General features: G+C 45.4%; 1 protein-coding gene across 4 annotated transcripts in view; it reads right to left on the bottom strand.

Moving 5' to 3' along the window:
* The window catches only part of SNCAIP (synuclein alpha interacting protein), a 142,499-nt gene extending 125,915 nt beyond the window's left edge, over window positions 1-16,584 (bottom strand). The window contains exon 1 of one of the 4 annotated variants that reach the window (XM_017663906.3): window positions 16,265-16,584. The gene's annotated coding sequence lies outside the window, so the exon portion shown is untranslated. The other 3 variants (XM_017663910.3, XM_037005259.2, XM_017663907.3) reach the window with 3 other exon arrangements.
* Window positions 16,585-18,724: the final 2,140 nt, after the last annotated feature.

The following is an 18,724-nucleotide window of genomic DNA, read 5'->3' on the forward strand; positions in this document are numbered from 1 at the left end:
TATCAAATTGCTATTCCTCCCTGGACTCTACTTAATTGTAAAAAAGAGACATTTCTGAAAAATGTTTTCTTTCTTTGTTAAGAAAATACCCATACAATTTTTTCCAAGACATTGAAAGATACTTTCACATGGCCTGAAATTTCAACAACTATGACAAATTTATTATCAAATGAGAAGAAGCTGGAAGATATTTTGTTTTTCAAACTGACCACTACTTCTTCAGGGAATTTGTTAGTTTTCGTTCTTCACAAACAGTTTAATGAATATACTATACGTAATAGATGAGATGATTCTAAATATCACAGAGTGATCTATTTTATGTGGCTCAAGAAAGAGAACTCTAAGAAGTCAGAAAAATATGTAGGTACAGAAAATCTACCATACAAGTATCATAATGCTGGTCTCCTATCTAGCTTTGACTACAGATAAAAAGCTCTACTCTTCAGAGCCTACAAGAAATTCAGAGCCAAAAATTATCTGTCACGAGACTACCAAGAGGGTATACATGTGAGAATGCTTAACCCCAGCGCTCATTGTAATTAAGTTGAAGACACTGAGTCATCCATGATTCAACACAATTATTGCTCAGTGGCCATGAATAGGGCTTAGTACATTAGGCATACCCAATTATCCCAAGTAGGTTATGTTTTCATGTATTAAATACTTTCAAGTTGCAACTTTCATTTCCAGACATGTCGTGGCTGTGTACCCTATGCAGAGAAACAAGGTCAAAATATTTAATTCCCTTTTCAATTCTGCTGCTGAGGCACTGGCCCTTGCCTGTGTCTCACTTTTCCCCTTTTTGATACCTGCAAGATGATAGCTGTATTGTTCTCACCTTTAACACAATGCAGCAACAGTTAATTTGGCACAACCAATACTTTGTGAAAAAGAAAAACTAATGATGATGATACTACTCAACCTTGATGAGTACTTAGAAGTCAATCGTTGTTTTAAATTCTACCCAAAACATGTTATTCTTAACAACCGCCTCTAGAACAGGTAATTATTTGTGTCACATTCCCAACGGGAAATGGGTGGCATGCTCAAAAGCAATTTGAGGGTAGCTTAATAAAGAGACCATGTGCAAAGGTGCAGGCAGGGTTTGGAGGAACTGTACGAGATGTGCAATGAGCCACGAAGGCTAAGGGGGCCAGCCATTGGCGTGGGGTGTCTGAGGGAAGGCACAGTTACCAGGATCCAGAAGCAGCTTTAGGGGGATGGTGACCTACAGAGGCCAGAGGTGCCCTCGTAAGGAGGGAACTCAGGAAGTCCGTGGAAGCCAGCTCCAACTCTCTCTTGCCACCTGCTTGCTAGTCTGGCTGATTCCTCCCATTGGCTAAACCCAACCAGAAGCTAGAAAACAAAGGAGTCTCCTGATTCAGTCCAAACATCTCACCATGTAGAGCAGGTGCAGAAAGGAAAAGAGAAGATCTGATATCCATGGTTCTCATTTTATCCCAAGCATCCAAAACTTCCCTTGAATAGGTGAGGTAATCAATAAATATTTGTTAGTGCAGGAAGAAAGAATATTCAAATATCAAGAGGTTCAGTAAGTTTGTATAGTCAGCCACATAGTAAGAGACCGAGCCACGCTTGCTCTGAGGTTCCAGTCCATGTTCATAACTGATATTATTTGGCTTCCTGTTTATAAGCATGCAGTTGGGTGTTCACACCCCAACAAGCCTGTGATCTGTGTGTCAGTTTTGTTATCCTGCCTTACCACCTCATTATTGTCAAATCTCTCTTTAAGCATCAGAAGTTCCAAAAGAGCAGGTCTTCAGCCTCTTACATGTTATCACACACTCCAACTAGTGGCCGAGCAGTGAGACCTTCCATCGCACAGCACTGTGCCCACTTGGTAGATAGTATGTCTGCCTCAGAGGAATGTTCTGAGTATAAATCACACAGGTAATATGATGGTATCTTTTGAGAAGACAAGCCTTTAACATGTATTTACTGCAGTGGAGTAGGCCTTAGGTCTTAAATTATTTGTATTTACCTGTAAGACATATTGAAGGATTCATTTATTCAGCTAACATACATTGATCATATAGCATATACCTGAAACTGTGCTAGCTACTGGCATAGATTGAGAAAACAATTCTTGGCAAAATCAACAACTGGCTTTCTATGGGAATGAGTAATTATCCAGAGAGAAATTAAGTGTGTTAATTACCAAGGAAGGTCATGGGCACACATCCTGGAGCAGCACCCTCTCGACTTCTCCCCAGGGTGTTCTGAGTTGGGATATAGGATAAAATCCTGTAATAAGCCAAGCCATCCTCACCCTGATGGGGTTCCTCGAGGTAATCAAGTATGCTGTCATTTTTCCAGTTCTCAGAAAGGACCTCTTCATTGAAATACCAGTCCCGTCTGTAAGGGCCTTCCTCAAATAGATAAATAGGAATTAGTCCCTGTGATTTTTTTTCTCAGTTCTGCTTTTGAGCTTGGGGAGGCCACTCTTTTCATGCCTGATCCCAACTGAAATAGCACATAGAAATCTTTGGTCCTTTTTCAGGGACAAGGCGAGTGAGCTGGCAAAGCTACTCCCTTTCATGCTGTGCAAGCATTAGCTTTGCATTTTTAAAAACTATTGTACAATGTGTCATGCGGTGCAGTTTGCCAAAGGGAGGGAAAGGGGGAAAAAAAGAATAGCACAGTTGATTTCCTACATGCAAGTTGTAATGATTTTGGAAAACCATCAACCTGGATCAAATTTCTATACTAATTGGACAGTTTCCCACTAATGCATTCCCAAGAACGCAAAACCATCAATTAACCTCATGATATATAAGTTTTAAAGACCAGTCTATTTTCTCGATAATTCTAATAAATAGAAAAATTCATCGCATTTAAACCCAAATACTTGATGCATATTTCATCCAAGAGCCTAAGGTAAAGTCCCTTTTTCAAATACCCTCCAAATGTTTACTTAGGTGCACACACCAGTGTTTTCCAGTGCCAGTGAAAGCTCTGAGTGTGCAGGACTTCAGCTCCGTGAAATCCATTTACGTACATTATGAAACAGAAGTAGAGAAGGAACTATCAAGTCCTAACTAGGAGAAGCTCCCATCCCTCTACTTATCAAATCGATCTATAACTTTTGAAGAGCTCTGTTATTTCCTAGCAACATGAGTAAACATTGTGCTATATTCAGTGCCCAAGACTTGTAACCATGCTAATCTGTCAGCACTCCATTTAATTAAAGATTAGACTTTCAAATTGTGTTTTAATGCACGACAGGACTGCTAAATTATGGTGATCAGTGGCTAAGTGTGCTTATGTCTGCAGAACTCCAGGAATGAAAATGAATCATTTATTTCCATCTTGCTATGATGGCTCTTTGAGGCGCCATTCTCCAAGTTCAGAGGCCTTGGAGTTCATCGGAATTCTATGGTTAAAACACAGCTTGGAGACCTCATTTATGAAAATTCCTTTAAACCTTTCACCACTTTGACAAATCCAGTCCAAGTTCACTGAGCCAATTCAAAAGTAGCTCTCAGCCTTTTTATAGGTTTTCAATTACACCAACACAGCACACCAGAGCCGTCATATTGGAAGATGTATATTACAGTTACTGGAGGCACACGAGGCCTTTTTTTAAGAGACTCAAACGAAAGCAGCATCCCCCGAACTGGAGCCAACAGATGCAAAGCTTCATCTGTCTTGAACCATCCTTGACTTATTACTGAAGAGATCTTCAAACTTAAATACGGTTAGTGTTTAGTTATCTACTGTATGCTACATGCTATGATTTTTCTAACATTTTAGCATTTACTTTGCAAAAATATTGGCAAGCTCCCTTGTCCTCAAACTGTTCCAAATATTTTTTTGAGGGAATTGTTCAAAACATTTTCTAGACTTCATTCATCCTACTCCTACATAGAGTGTGACAGCAGGACTTACTTTTCCCTGTATGCACTCTGAGAAATCAAAACCCCAAGTAGGTCAATGAGATTTCCAGGTTGAAACTGGTAATCAGTGGTAAAACAGAGGTGAGGCTGAATTCCACTTTCTATTTCTATGCACCCTTTACATAGGCCTGAGGTAACCATACTCTTTTTTGAGATAATAATCCCTTCTTAAAATGTTTATATGACTTGGCAGATCAAACATTAGTATTTTCTTCCATTTTCAAACTTTGAGTTTATTTGAATATGTAGCTAGTATGGTTTTATGGACATATCAATCTTTGAGACTTGGTTGTATGAATTAGTTTAAGGAACATTTATCATTGGGGTACAGTAAATAAGCACATGCACATTAGTTGGCCTGAAGCATTTGCAAAGTTTAACTACTATACGTGCAAAGGCAAATGTACTCAGGAGAGCAATATCATTCTCTCAGAGGGAGCAGTGATGACTCTAAAACCATGGGAAACTGAGAATGCTCATCATGATGACTCTTAATAGTCCCCGGGTACACGTTGTCCCTTACTGTGCATTTAATATTCTAAATATCAGTTGGCCATTTCTGGCTTGTTTCAGTAGATGAGGTTTTGTTTGTGTTTGGTCAGTCTTGCTTGTTTTTATACTGTTGACTTAGGCCATTATGATTTCACATATTGGACTGCATGCAAGTTCTCTAATCGTCAGTTTTAGAAGAGGGGAAGCCTACAGCTAAGAAAGATACAGAAGGAGAAGCAGAGTACAGTTCTAGGCTACAATGTCCCTTTCACAGTAGGGGCCTCCTGTCCATTCAGTCTGACTCAACTGTGGCTCTAGAGGCAGAGCCAGAGACTGAAGGGTAGAAGTGGAGGCTGGGAAGGGAAGCTGCAATGCATGAATCCCCTCAGGTCCTGGGCCTACCAATAGCCTTCTGTCATTCCATAAAAAATCCCCAGTGCACTGGATGCCAACTGTGGCCACACTAAACACTGTGCTCTTCAGTGGTCACAGAAAGATGACAACACATTCCCTACCCACAGGAGCCCAGGTCTGAGAGTACAGACAGCCATGTACAGTGCAAGCTGAGTGCCGAGGGAGCAGGAGGAATGGTTGGCTGTGGTTGCCCGTGGGACTCCTGGGGCCTCCTCACAGCCCAAGCCTGCAGTCCACTAGGGTAGCCATGCCACATGTGGCTCCTGAGCATTGCAAGTTCAGAATAAAATACACACCCAGTTGCAATGAGTATGAAAAACAAGAAGGAAATGTATCTGGTTATCACGCCCGCTTCCCGTGGGTCGAGTCGACGCGATCACAGGAGACCTGGTTAGGTTTCAGTCAGCTTTAATTTCTTCTGACAGGCGGTGTTACAGAAAGATTGCAGCTTGCACGCAGGCAAGTATGAGTTAGAGCTCTTTTAGTTTCTCTCTAGCTTATTCCTCTCGGCTCGCTAGCTTCTGGTTCTGCTGGCTTCTCCCTCTGCTGGCTTCTCCCTCTGCTGGCTTCTCCTTCAGAAGGCTTCTCCTTTTCCCCACTACTGACTACCGCTATATACATGTTTCCTAGACCAATCAAAGGGGAGAGCATGCATGACCTTTAACACTATTGGCGACAGGGCGGAAATCATGCAGTGTGCACGAGCACGGAACCACTTATAAGGTCTGGGACGGGGATTCTCCTACTCGGCAGAGCGGATGCGTGGGATGTGCCATTACCGGATGTGAGTGCCATCCTAGAAGGGCTGGGGTCGGACCTCGGCTGCAGCTTGGACCTCTACAACTGGTTTGTGATTTTTTAAAAATCTTGATTACATGTAGATTACATTTTGGATATGTAGGGTTAAGTAAAATACATTGTTAGAATTAACCTCACCTGTTTCCCTTTTATATTTTGTAACGTAATGTGCACTTCAAATTTTGAAATTGCCTGTGTGGCTCACATTCACGGATCCTATTATTTCCAGCAGCCAGGTTCATTCTAAGCAGTCATAAGGCAACAGGTGGGGAGAAAACCTGGGAGGCTGCCCCCCTGCAGGCAGGTAGGTGAGCAGAGGGAAGGAGCCGAGGAACGAGAAATGACAACATGGAGGGGAGCCTATCAGGTCTGCGAAGGGGGCACAGAGGCTAGCCAGGCTTGCTTCCTGAGTAGTACCCTGCCTGCCAGGTTCATCTGCAGCAAACAGACCACAACATAAAGTTCAAAACAATGACAATAATCACACCACAAATAAACTACAAGCGGCCCGTGGTTAGACTTGGCCATGCTTTGCCAGAAACAAACCGAGTGAGCTGTTTTCACCCCACCTGCGGCCATTCGGCCACTCAGCCTTCTCATCTGCAAAGGGGGGGACTGTGTCCCTCCTATCTACTAAGTCTCTGCAAGCCTGAAATGCTCTGAACATCCTGGGGAAGAGAGGAAAAGGCTTGAGAAATAGTCACATTTGTGTCTAGTTTTGAAGTTGTAAAGAACAGAAACTGAAGTAGAATACACCCTGTATACCTCCTTTTTCACAAAACATCATACTTTAAATTACTTCGTAGCCCCTTTCCTGGCTAGATATAAGCTAGATGGAAATGTCATGGGCTCAGGAGTCACACCTGTGTGCTCACTGCTGTGACTGCAGCTCCGGGTACGGAGGCCAGTGTACAGCAGGCCCAGATGCATGTCTGTGGAGGGGTTCAAAGGGAGAATTCACAGTCTGTTGAGCGTCCACTGAATTAAAGTTTCCAGGTATGTAAACTGCACTCAGGAGTGAGTGAGGGCCTCACCAAGGGATGGTCACACAGTGCAGTGGCTCTCGTATGCTACCTACTCTGCGTGTGGGAGGTGTGGCAGGTGAATGAGGAGCGCGGGCTGAGACCTTGCCGGCCCTGTTTGCACATTCCCGGAGGCTCTTACCACTAGGCCCGCTCTACAACAGCAAACTTGAAGGCTGAGGGAAGTCAGGGTAACAAAGCCTTGGAATTTCCCTGGCAGGTCTCATGCTCAGCTTGGCAAGATGAAGGAGCACTGAGGCAGCATGAAGTCACCACGAGGCAGATTTGCGATCTGTGTTTACTTCACTCGCACTACTTGGCAGCTGGGAGACAGAGTAAGTTTCTTCTCCAAACCTCCTTCTTTGCAGCTTGAAACGGGACTCATAATGTGTGTCTCAGGGAGTGGGTTAGCTGTCATGTGCTTTTCAAAAAGGACAGTCACATGGTAAACACTCCATTATTGGCTACCTGGTATAGATAGTAAACATGTGACAGTGACTATTATCATTCTTATGGATTACAGGTTTTGGACAAGGGTTTTAACCTGGAGTCCAGAGAACCCCAGGAAATCCAGAGATGGGTTTCCACAGATTCTAGAAACTGCTCTGTAAACTCTAATATAAAATGCTGTGTGTGTGTGTGTGTGTGTGTGTGTGTGTGTGTGTGTGTGCGCGCGCATGCACATTGTTTTTCTCTAAGGAAAGAATCCACAGTTTTCATTAGAACCCTGAAAGAATCTCAGACTGAAAACAGATGAAGAACCATCAAGTTTCTGTGGCTTCCAAAGTGTTTAGCTCCTTTTATACATCTGTGCTTAGAACTGAGCCTCGTCTATGCCTGATCAAGGCTGTTTTTACACACAGTGGTACCACCTCCAAAAGGGGCAACAGCAGAATCGTAGGGAATATGTCTGGAATTTCTAAGGTAGAAATTTGCCTTGAAGTCAACTATAGTACTGGGGCTCTTAAAATGTATCTTTTCCCATAGTCTGTCTGTCATAACTGATGGCAGAGGGAGGCAGCTGGAATGTTTCATTCTCGGGAGGTGGCCACTTCATTTTAGAACAACAACAAAGAAATAATGGATGAACTGGAAGAGCCCAACATACGATGGATTCTACTCAATAACCTGGATGAGTGTCTGGAGCTCAGCAATCTCCAGGCAGAGGAGCTTAGTGGCAAGCAAGCCACTTCTACTTTCTATATCTTCATTTCCTCACATGTAGAAGAAGGATGATAATGGTAATACCTCCTTCCTGGGGCTGCTGAGAGGATTAAATAAGAAAATAATTGCAAGTCTTCTGGGAAGCACCCAACACAGAGTAAGTGCCTCATAAATATTAACTACTAAATATCCTCTTTCCTGGTAGGGAAAAAAGTATTCCTCAGCCTCTGAGCCGTAGATTCCAGCTTCAAGATTGACTTTGGGTGGCTGATGTTTTGCAGCCTATTGTTTCTTGTGGTAGCTGTTAGTGACCAAGTAGGGAAGGAGCACAAAAGCAACTGGGAAGACTGCTGATAAGTAAGAGCAGCCGCTTCACAGAAAACCTATCTTAACGGCCAGCATTCTGAGATGCAAATATGAGAATCAAGTGAAAGGAAATAGAATAAACCTAAACAAATTCACTTTAAACACTGACGACTGAGGATTCAGTACACATTTTTCCTGCATTCACTTAAAGATGATTGAGCATATATACTGTGAGCAGAACACAAAGAGCCAAGAAAGCATTGTGCAGTGCTCTAGACAGTCGACCCAGCAGGAGAGAGATCCAAGTGCCTCCATGGTCACCCCAGGGTGAAGAATGAGGCAGGGGCTGGGCAGGAGTGGGTGTTCAGCAAAGGCTTCTTGAAAGAACAATGCTTGGGTTGCATTTGGAAGGAGGAGCGTATGTTCACCAGGTCAAGAGATGAGAAATGGTATTCCACAGAGAAGACAGGTCATGCAAGAGCATGAAAATGAGAGACACTGGAGCATTTGGGGGCCTTAAAGCTGTATAGGTCACCAGAGCCCAGGGATAACGTGGGCAGCTAGAAGCCTGTGCTGACACCACCCCTCCCAGCCTCCCCCTGCATCCACAGGAGGAGGCAGGGCCCACATGGGGAACCTTGTAATTCATGCTCTGGAGCCTTGTCTCTTCCCCCAGGGCTGTGAGGTTTTGACTTGTTCTAAGCAGGGAGTTACACGATTTGATTTTATCTACTTGTTCTTTGGAAAGAGCACTCCTGACTACAAGCGGAGAGAGTGGAGGCAGCATTTTTAAAGGGGACTCATGAAGAGAGAAACAGGGAGGTGCTCAACTAAAGGAGGAAAAGAGTAAGACTGTGAGAGGGAGCAGGGGTCCTGCTGACTGATTAGGTGGAGGAGGAAAGGAAGAAAGTCAGGGTCGGATCGTTCCCTCGTTTACAGCTTAGGGATGTAGGAAGAGGAGAATTATGTCCTCCAGGGAAAACAGACGCAAGAGTAGCTATCTGCTCTTTCTGCTTGCACAGCATCTACGCTCTCATCTTTCCAGTATTTTCCATTTAAAACCCACCCCTTCTCAGCTCCCAGGTTATTTGGTCTTGGAGGGTTTTGCTGACCACCCTCTCAAGCCCCTCTGACACCCCCTACTCCACACACACATGCTCCTCACACAGACCGCCCTCCCATTTCCAAAGTTTCCAGGACTGGGCACGTCTTCAAGGCTGAGCCAAGTGGTGCTTCCCAAATCCCTGGCCATGGGAATTGGTTCAGGCATGGGCATATGATCAGAGCAGGCTAATTAGAGTTAATTCCAAATTATTCTCTCTTCCTGCAAGGTTGGGCCTGAAGCTGCTAATGACTCTTTTACTACCATGAAAAAGAGAGCAATCAGAACTGGATCCTTTTGGACCTTTTCTAATAGAAGAGCCAGTAATACATGAGCAAGTATAAACTGGGCTTCTGTGACCTGCAGCCAAGGGTCCTGAGAAACACAAGAAGTAAAGAAAACTGCTTCAAAAAAGAAAAAGCCTATTTTTGTGACAGATTATAAAAACCTTCATTACTCTGACAATAGCACTTTAAGACATTTAAGTCTACAAAAGGCATTTAGGAACTTTATAGCAAATTCCACCATAAATAATGAAAAGCCAGACCAGACTGCACCAGATAATGGCAGATGCACTCATTAAGTTAACATTCGTTGAATATCTTAAGGGTTCGCAGACTTGCGCAATGGAAACTATAAAAGCCTGTGCTTGGGTTTGAGCTGGTCCACCCAAGGCCCTTCCATAATGAGCAGCTGTGTATGCTGTGCAGACTAATTGTGTGGCGTTAGTGAGGCCAGGTGTTTCTGTCTGGCCCAACAGCTGCACTCCACGGTTAGGACACCACCTGAATTTCAGACCAGCCATCAATAAAACAAGGCTGGCGGAGCAGCACCTTGGCTGAGCCCTTGGGTGAAAGAACAGAAGGTGTTTCAAATTCCTCTCCCGTCTAATAAAACATCCACTGACATTTATGGGGGAGCCTGAGTGATACCTTATGCTGGGTACCCTCCTTCTTCATTCTCCTGCCCTAAGAAAACCCCACCACTAATGTGGGTGCAGTAGCGATGAATGCACCCGCATCTCTATGTAAAGACAACACCTGCACTGTCCGCTCCTTCCTCGTCTACTTTCCTGTGGTTGGGCCTAAATAAACCAAGGGTCCCTCTCTGCTGGGCATTCGTTGGTTTTGCCCCCTGTGTCCACTCCCACTCCTGAGGGCAGCGCTCCCACATCCTTCGAGGAAGCAGATACCTATTCTACATTGTGTGCTGTCTTAGGGGAGCTGTCAATCAATGCTCCTGGCTCAGTAGGGGGCTTGAGCCTCCAGGTAGACCAATAGTGCTCTCTTTTCCTGATATGCCAAGTCCAAGGGCAGATCTCCAGCTGTGCCTCAGGAAGCAAAACCCTCAGTTCCTGCCTCCCAGCCTGCTCTGCCCCAGTAGTTCTGCTTCTATCCTCACAGTGCTTCATCTGACTTCCCTTTGACATCTAGGATGGCTTCCATATTTCATTTTGTTTCCTTGTTGCTTTACAATGAGAGAAACTTCACTGTATGCATCTCACTGCCATTTAGACATTAAGCAATAGCTAACAGGCATAGCATACTCTGTGGCTTATAAAGTACTTTATCACATTCAATTTATCTCTTTTAATCAGCCTTTCCAGAACTGAACTTTTCTCCTCCCCCAAAATAAATCACTTATCGATTTCTCTATTTCTCACAACAGCATGATCATTCTCTCAGTCACTCAAGCTTTTTAAAATCTCAGAATGATATTGACTCTAGGCTTTCACTAACCCCCTACAATCAGTCACCTAATTCTAAATAGGGATCAGCCAGATGGATCCCTTCCATTCCATTTTTCTCTGCACCCCCCCCCCCTTGTCAGTCTTCCTCACGTCTCAGCAATGGCCTGCTCACTCTGCCACTGGCCTACTGTCTCCAAACTAGCCTGAGGAACAGGACCTTGGGTTTAGGCAGAGTAAGGTGAGGGCCTCAGGAAAAAATGCAAAGCAAAATAATTACAGCCAAAATAATGTAACAATGTACAAAGAAGCCCCTATTGAAACTCTGTGTTAAGCATTATGCAAAGACAGAGTCACACTAATTCTCTAGCGTAAAGATACCAGACTAGGAATATAGGCATCTTCAGTGAGATCAGTTAAAGCCCAAAAGGCAAGGAGCAACTTGGCATGGAGTGTTTGAGTGTTCCACAAATAAAGAAGGGTATCTCAGCATAAGTCATGACTTCACTGTATCAATTAGATCATGACACTGTAAAATTTGCTTAGCCTGCTAAAAGGCCTAGCTTATTTTTAACTACCTGTGTGCTGGTTTTCCTTCTCTAATCCTAATCAACTAATTTACAACCTAGGCAAAAGACGAATTTGGTAAGCAATCTCAACTATAAACAGCCCAAGAAATCAAGAAGTAAGATACTTAACACTCTCTAGCAAACAGACAACAACCCAGCCCACCCTGGGGGCAGAGCAGGCGGTCTTACAACCAGCCTGCACCCCTAGCCCTTTATCCCCTTTCCTAAAAATCCTCAACTGCCCATAAAACCCCTAGATAAGGCACCACCACCAGCTCTCTTGCCCCCTCCTGGCGTGAGCCAGGAGCTCTATTCTCTCACTTTATCTCTAAATAAAAGCCTCTACCTTGCTCTTCTACCTTGAGTGTTTGTGAAGCTCATTCTTCGGCTTTGTGAACAAGAACTCCAGTACCACTGATATGGCTGAAATTAGTGCCTGTCTTGCCTGAGGGTTTCAGCCCTGGGAAGGTTCACTATCGATTCAGTGAGACTGAGAAATGACAATGGAATGTTCTTGGGGTAAAAGGGTTTACACCCTGCTTTATTCTCCTGGTGGTAGGTGGAGCACTGGAATCACGTCTGCATCCAGGAGTCTGCAGGTCTGTAACCCACCTTTGTCTCTGCCTCCGCCCAGAGCACTGGGCAGAGCTCTCTATATAGTGACTTAGTCAGTAATAGCTCATTGCCTATGGGTGTGGAAGGAGTAGCCTAGCAGCAGGCCATATCATCAAGTAGTTTGGGGTAAGTTGAGGATCCTACCCATAGGAACTTCCATTTTCCCCACAGTATCCTTGGGTCACTCCTCTTCTACCCATGGTTTACAGAGCAAAGACTACAGGACCCTGACTTGTGGTCCAATTCCCCACCCTAAATTCTAGGCTGTCTCTAAGCAGGATTCACCTACCTCTCCTATCTTACAATATGCTCTTCCTTAGCAGAAAACATCTGCTAGAACAAGGGTCCTCAAACATGTTGTACTGTAAAAAATAAAAGACCACAACATTTTGTAGCTCTCTCTCATCATGCATAGAGTCTTTTTCCGTTCCTTGAATCTGGGGTGAACCTGTGCTTTGGTTTGGCTAATGGGAGAGTAGCAAGTGTAAAACAAGCAGAGGCTTAAACTTGCTTGTAATTGGAATTTGCTTTTCGGCTGCTTTTGGAACACTGACCATTACCTAAAGAAGTCCAGGCAAATAGGTTGGAGAATGGGAGGCACGTGTCCCAGTCACCTGGCCAACAGCCTGCTATCGGCCACACTAAGGGAGGCCATTCTAGAGTCTCCTGCCATCATCCAATGTACCAGCTGACTGAAGATGCCTGAGGGGACCCAGTGCAGGTCAGCAGAACCACCTCACTGAATCCAGCTCGAGTGCTGACCATGACCACAGAATCCTGAGCTTTACGACCCGTTTTCAGCAACTACATTTTGGGGTGATTTGTAGGCAGTAGTGGGTAACTGATAAAACATCTAATCAGATTTGGTCACTTCCTCTGTGGAATTCCTTTTCAAACACTATTTCGTGTCTTGGGCACTCATCATAAAATAAACTCTTTTGTGTTTTCTATTGTTATTTAATTTTTCATGTGTCCTATTTCCTCCCTTCTAAGTTCCTTGTGAAGACTGTGCAATTTAAATTTTTATATCTCTCATTTTCTATTTTTACATCCCACAAAATGAATACTCAATAACTATTTACCAATCCATCAGTACTTTTCCAGGGCCAGCCATGAGGCATATCAATTAACGTTCATCATTGCAACACACAGTTTGATCATCAATTTTAAAAGCTTAAAAAAAGAGCTTGTAAGATGCCAACCATAAAATATAAAATCCAGTGAGCTCACCTACATAGGATGAAAAATCATGCATAGTATGCATATTAGTAACCAGTTTATTGATTCATTTTCAGTAAATTACTCCTTGTAAGTGAATTACTATCAATCAAAGGAAAACTAGGAAACAAATACACATGGGTTAGTTTCACAGAAGCAACTGTTTGATTTTCTCCAGGATATTATTTTTCTCCCAAGACACATATTTCTCCTACATGGTTTGCAACCATAACCTGACAGACTGCCAAAAACAAGGCTTGTGTTCAAAGAATGTCACCGATTCTCTTGTTGCTGTTCAATTAGATTTTGCATTTAAAAGAGAAACTCCCTTGTGTTTCTTGTAATGATGCACCTGCTTCTTGGGAGATTTCCTCTTTTGACAAGAAATGCCTTAAATCTGGCAAGAAAAATGGCTCCAGGCTTTCTCTGATAATATCAAAGATCATTTGTTTGTATTAGATGTTTGGGTTTCCCTCTTAAGAGGAGTAAAGTGCTGCTGCGATTCCTTCCAAAAACACAGCACGGACCAAGTTTCTTGGCCTCTGTTCTGCTTTTCCACTGTATACCTGTGCCAGAACAAGGGCCAGCAATTAGCAAAGCTGTGACATGGACAGATAAATTCATCTGCTTTAGTCATTTCCTTGTGGACATCAACACATGGTAAATATCAAATCAATAAACACAGCATCTTCTTAAATCTACTATCCTGTAACCTTTCATCATGAAATGCTTGCTATGGAGAAAATGAAGTTTATAATAAAAATAATATTATTGTGAATAATGCATATTATTTTTCACCTTTTATTTCCAAGATGTCCAATGGTCCTTAATACAAGCACCATTTTTTTCTTTTCGATTCTAGACCTGGGAACTCCTACATGGTTATGGGTGATCTTCAGTTAATACCACCTTCTGGAGAGACTTCAGAGAATGGTAACAAAGTGTCACACCTTTTTCAAATAGTTTTAAGGACACCTTAAATGTGTTTCCTTATACTCTAATCATACTGAATGTAATTTAACATTGAGATACATCAGAAATAGCCAACAGACATTCTCTCCTAGATGTGATTATGTTAGCATACTGCTTTCCTCTACTTTGCTCTCTTTGCCTTTTAAAATGTCAATATGTAAGTATGAAACACAGACGTCAACCCATTCCCAGCTGGGATGTCTGCTCCATAATGAGAGAAATAGGCTTTGCCTTCCCGCAGATTCAGCAAGGAACGTGGTGCTTGAAAATTACGTGTTTAGAGTGACACCTTGGCGAACTGACATAGTCTCCACACATGCAATCCTCAGAAACCTCCCCAGGCAGCCCTTACTTCATTTTGCATACTAGCCCTGGCCGGGGCTCCACAGCACGTGGTGTGTGGAGAGCCCGTCCTGCATTGGTTCTCCGCCGCCGCCTCTGGGCTCTTTGATAGGCACATGTCAGTAATCGTCAAGAGAAGGGGGGCCCCAGCCGCCAGGGAGTGAAAAACGGACACCAACAGTAATGCTTCCGTAATTAACTTTTCCAAGGAAAGCAACGTTCCCACAGGAAAAAACACGTTCCCCCCTCCTAGCGGTCCATTGAAAATGAGCAACAATGCTGCAGCCTTTTTGTTTCCGCAAGACTTTCTTCGCTGCAAGCAGTAGCGTGTTCCTCAAAGAATGCTAGTATTTCCTGTGGAAACTGTATGGCTGCCAGTAATGGCTCATAATCTTCCCTCTTTTCTTTTCGTAAAAATGAAATAAACAAAACGTGGCATTTGACAATAGCAAAAATACCAGTTTGTCTCACTTACCACCTGCACATGAAAGTCATCGCCGCGAGGCAAGGCCGGGAGAGGCACATTCCCGGCTCACCCCGCCGCGGAGAGCCCGGGACGCAGGACAGCGCCGGGCCAGGCAGCGGGGGCCGGGGCTGGGCAGCCGGGAGCCGCGGTGCAGGAGCCAGGGGCTCCCCTGGGCGCCAGCAACCGCAGGCGTGCCTGTCTCGCGGTCATTACTAGGAGGGCTGCTTGGCACTGGCGCTCTATTTCTTCGCCCCCGTTATCTCAGCTCAGGGGAGCCGGGGCACTGCCCATCCCTGCCTCCCGTACAATGTGAGGTGGCAGCGAGAATAAGCACACGAAACGCACAAACGAAAAGCACAACCGTTTGCAAACCCAGGCAGGGGCTGCTCCGCTTCCCCGGAGCAGAGCGGCGGCTCCGCAGCCGCGGCCGCCGTTACTATAGAGACCCCTCCCCAAACCCCGTCAGCAGGGCGCCGCCGCTGCCCGAGCAGCGGGGACGCGCGGCACAAAGGGGTCCGAGCTGGCGGAGCTGGGGCGACACCCGCCTGGGTCTCCCGGCGCGAACTTGGAAAGGCTCAGCCGCGCCGCCGCCCTCGCCTCCCCGCGCAGCCCGCGCGGGACCTGGACTCACCCGGGGCGCCAGGCGCGCCTGCGGGACGCGGGCCGACTGCCGGCCGGACGGCGGCCGCGAGAGCAGGAACGGCCGCGGCAGGAGCGGGCACGCGGGCGGCGGAGGCGCTGCCGCGGCCCCGCTACGTCACAATGCGGCCGGGCCGCCAGCGCCGCTCCCCCGGCCCCACATCGAGGGCGCGCTGGAGGGGGCGCCCCGCCGGCCGCGCCGGGAGCCGGGCCGGGGGGCGCGGAGCGCGGCGCGGGCGCAGGGCCGGGCACGGGGGCGCGGCCGCCCTGCCCGGGCTCGGGGCCGCCGCGCCCTCCCGCGCGCCGCGCCCCGGCCCGGGGGGCCCCTCGGCCTGACTGACAGCGACCCCGCTGGGTCCCCGCGGCGTCTGGTGCGCCAACCTGCCGCCCTCGTCACCTTCCGCTGCTACCTCCGCCGCCGTTGCTGCCCCCCAGCTGGGTCTCCTCTCCTCCCTCCCACTTTTGCCCTCGCTTCCCCCTTTCTCAGCGCACCGCCACCCGGCTTCGCCCCCTCGCCCCCGGGAACCCAGTCGCCCCTCACCGTGATCCACGCGTCGACCTCTGCCAGCTCACTGGCCCCCAAACCATCCAGAGTTCCAGCCTCAACCGGGAAACGAGGCTCGGGGAGGCGGAGACGGGACGTGGGCACAGTCCTGGGAAACTCTTGCTTCCGAAGCCCTTGGCAGAGTTGGGACGCTGCGTTGGCAGCGAGTGGACGGCCCGACCTCCCTGCGCACCCCGAGCTCGCCCACCCGCGGGCACTTCACCCAGCAGTGAAGGGCAACGGGCTGTGCCCAGAATGTCTTTGCTCCGGTGTGGGTGGTGGATGGAAGAGACGAGTCTGAAATGAGGGCTCACTAATTCCACAACATGAATATACACCAGCAGCCCTGCAGCCCTATTAACGGTACTTTCAGCGTCTTTTTCTTAATTGGGAGAGGGGAGGAGCTCCAGGATGAGGCACAGGCAAGCCAGCGGTGGTGACTGCCTCTTTCCTTCCTTATTTCCGAAATGAAATCAGGGAGAGTGGAAGCATTTATGGTAACACTGGCTCACGACCATCTGGCTTTTGCCCTTTGGAAAGCTTCAAATGGTTTTTAAGAGATCTCTTTCCCAGGAGAGAAGACTTGGAGAAGTTCGATCAGCAAAGCCAGGAGGGCCACTCTGCTGCTCCAGGGTGTGACTGATTGCCCGATACTGCCCAGACCAAAGTGTGAGGAAGCAAGTCCTCTTCTTTCTGTTTAGGGTCACCCTCGTCCCCTTGCCAGTGCTCAAGAGTGGCGCCACAATCCTGAGAAACTCGCCAGTATCTGGTTTAGTGGCAATGCAGGTGTCTGTCCTGTGTGAGTCTGTCATTGAGACTATATTACCAATAGTATATGTACTATATAAAATAATTCCATATATATAAACTTTTTATATAATAAAGTTTACATACTAATAATATACATAATATATTTAATACATACAACCCTGGAAGGACCTGGTGGTTTAAAAACTGTGGTTCCCCGGAAGACCAGCATAATGGTGCACACAATGCCTGTAGAGTCCACAGGCTTCTCTGTTGGCTTTTCAAGAAGAGGGAAATTGTACAGTTAGGAGAACATGGCCAGAGCCATCCTTGTCCTGGACCCATTTGGACAAGTACAATAGTTACTGGCATGAGGACTACCTGGAAGGCCAGAAGAAGACATTCCCACATGCTTTTAATTCCATTTTCTACTGAGAAACCAAATTTCTCTCTTTCTGCTTTTTGACATAAACAGCCAAGAGTGTGTCCTGCAATGTTGTAATTTGTTTATTGTAATTTATCATATGTAAGACTTTAAGTACATACATGGAAAGTGGCTTCACAATTTTAACAATACACATTATCCCTTAGTAGAAAATATAAAATCAGATGACATCATAGGCACTAAAAATACTTGAAAATATTGGGTTTAATTCGTTCACATCTGGTTAAAATAAAAACACTTTTTTTTTCTGGCCTAGTATAAACTCTAAGAAAAGCACATCTTGCTTCCATCCAGTAGATACGGATGGAATTGTCAGCTTTGACAAATTCTGTAGGGAACATACTTTCATTGCCATTCTCTTAAATATTTTGACACCATGTTTTTAAAAAATAAAATTTACATTTATTGAGGGAGTACTTTATTGAAGAATTATAAATGGATATCTCTGTCCAACTTCCCTAAACATCTACTAGCTCTAACGATGAGCCAGGTGTTACTTCAGTTTAAATGGTTCAACAAGAAGGGGCCCAATTTTTGTGGCATGTGCTGAAAATGGGTTGTTCCAGGCAAGAGAGTTCCCTATTTTTACGGAGCCAAATAAATAGCATGCCATAGTCTAAAAGAGCAATTTTTGAGATGTAGTTTCAGATATTTTCCCCTGTTTTTATAGTTCTTTAGTTATGGTTTTTTCTGTTTCTGACATGGTTTTGATTACATATTTACCATTGTTTCCATGTGATTATTTTTACACTGTGATGTAAGCCTGTGCTTATATACATGTTCCTACCTAGACTTTTGCTTTTGCCTGGATTGTTTGCTGGTTTGTGTCTCCTGTGCACTCTTGCTAAATCCTAAGCCGCACATTGACACACCAAAGCATTGGAAGCAGTGAAGTTGTTGGCGAAACAGAGCTGCTAGACTTTAGATTGGATGGCAAGAAAACGAGCTTCTCAAACATAATGTTGTTTTTTTTTATCAAACTAACAAACTGCTCTGCCTAGTCCTTCAGTCACTTCTTACTACCAACCAGTCTCTGACACTCAGTTTTCTAATCAAGCAGCTGCCTCCATGGGTTAGTATCAGATAGCATCAAAGCCACTGGATCAGTGCCCCCCACCCCTACCCATCCTGCCACAGAATGGGGTGTGCACCTTTTAGAGCATTTGACATATTTCTGCTTCATGTCCATTTCTTATCTCTATTATTTGATTGACAGGTCCCATCAAGATGCCAGGGAGTGCATATTACTCATATTTGTATTTTCA

This window comes from Manis javanica, chromosome 14 (genome assembly GCF_040802235.1).
Source record: "Manis javanica isolate MJ-LG chromosome 14, MJ_LKY, whole genome shotgun sequence".
Taxonomy (NCBI): domain Eukaryota; kingdom Metazoa; phylum Chordata; class Mammalia; order Pholidota; family Manidae; genus Manis; species Manis javanica.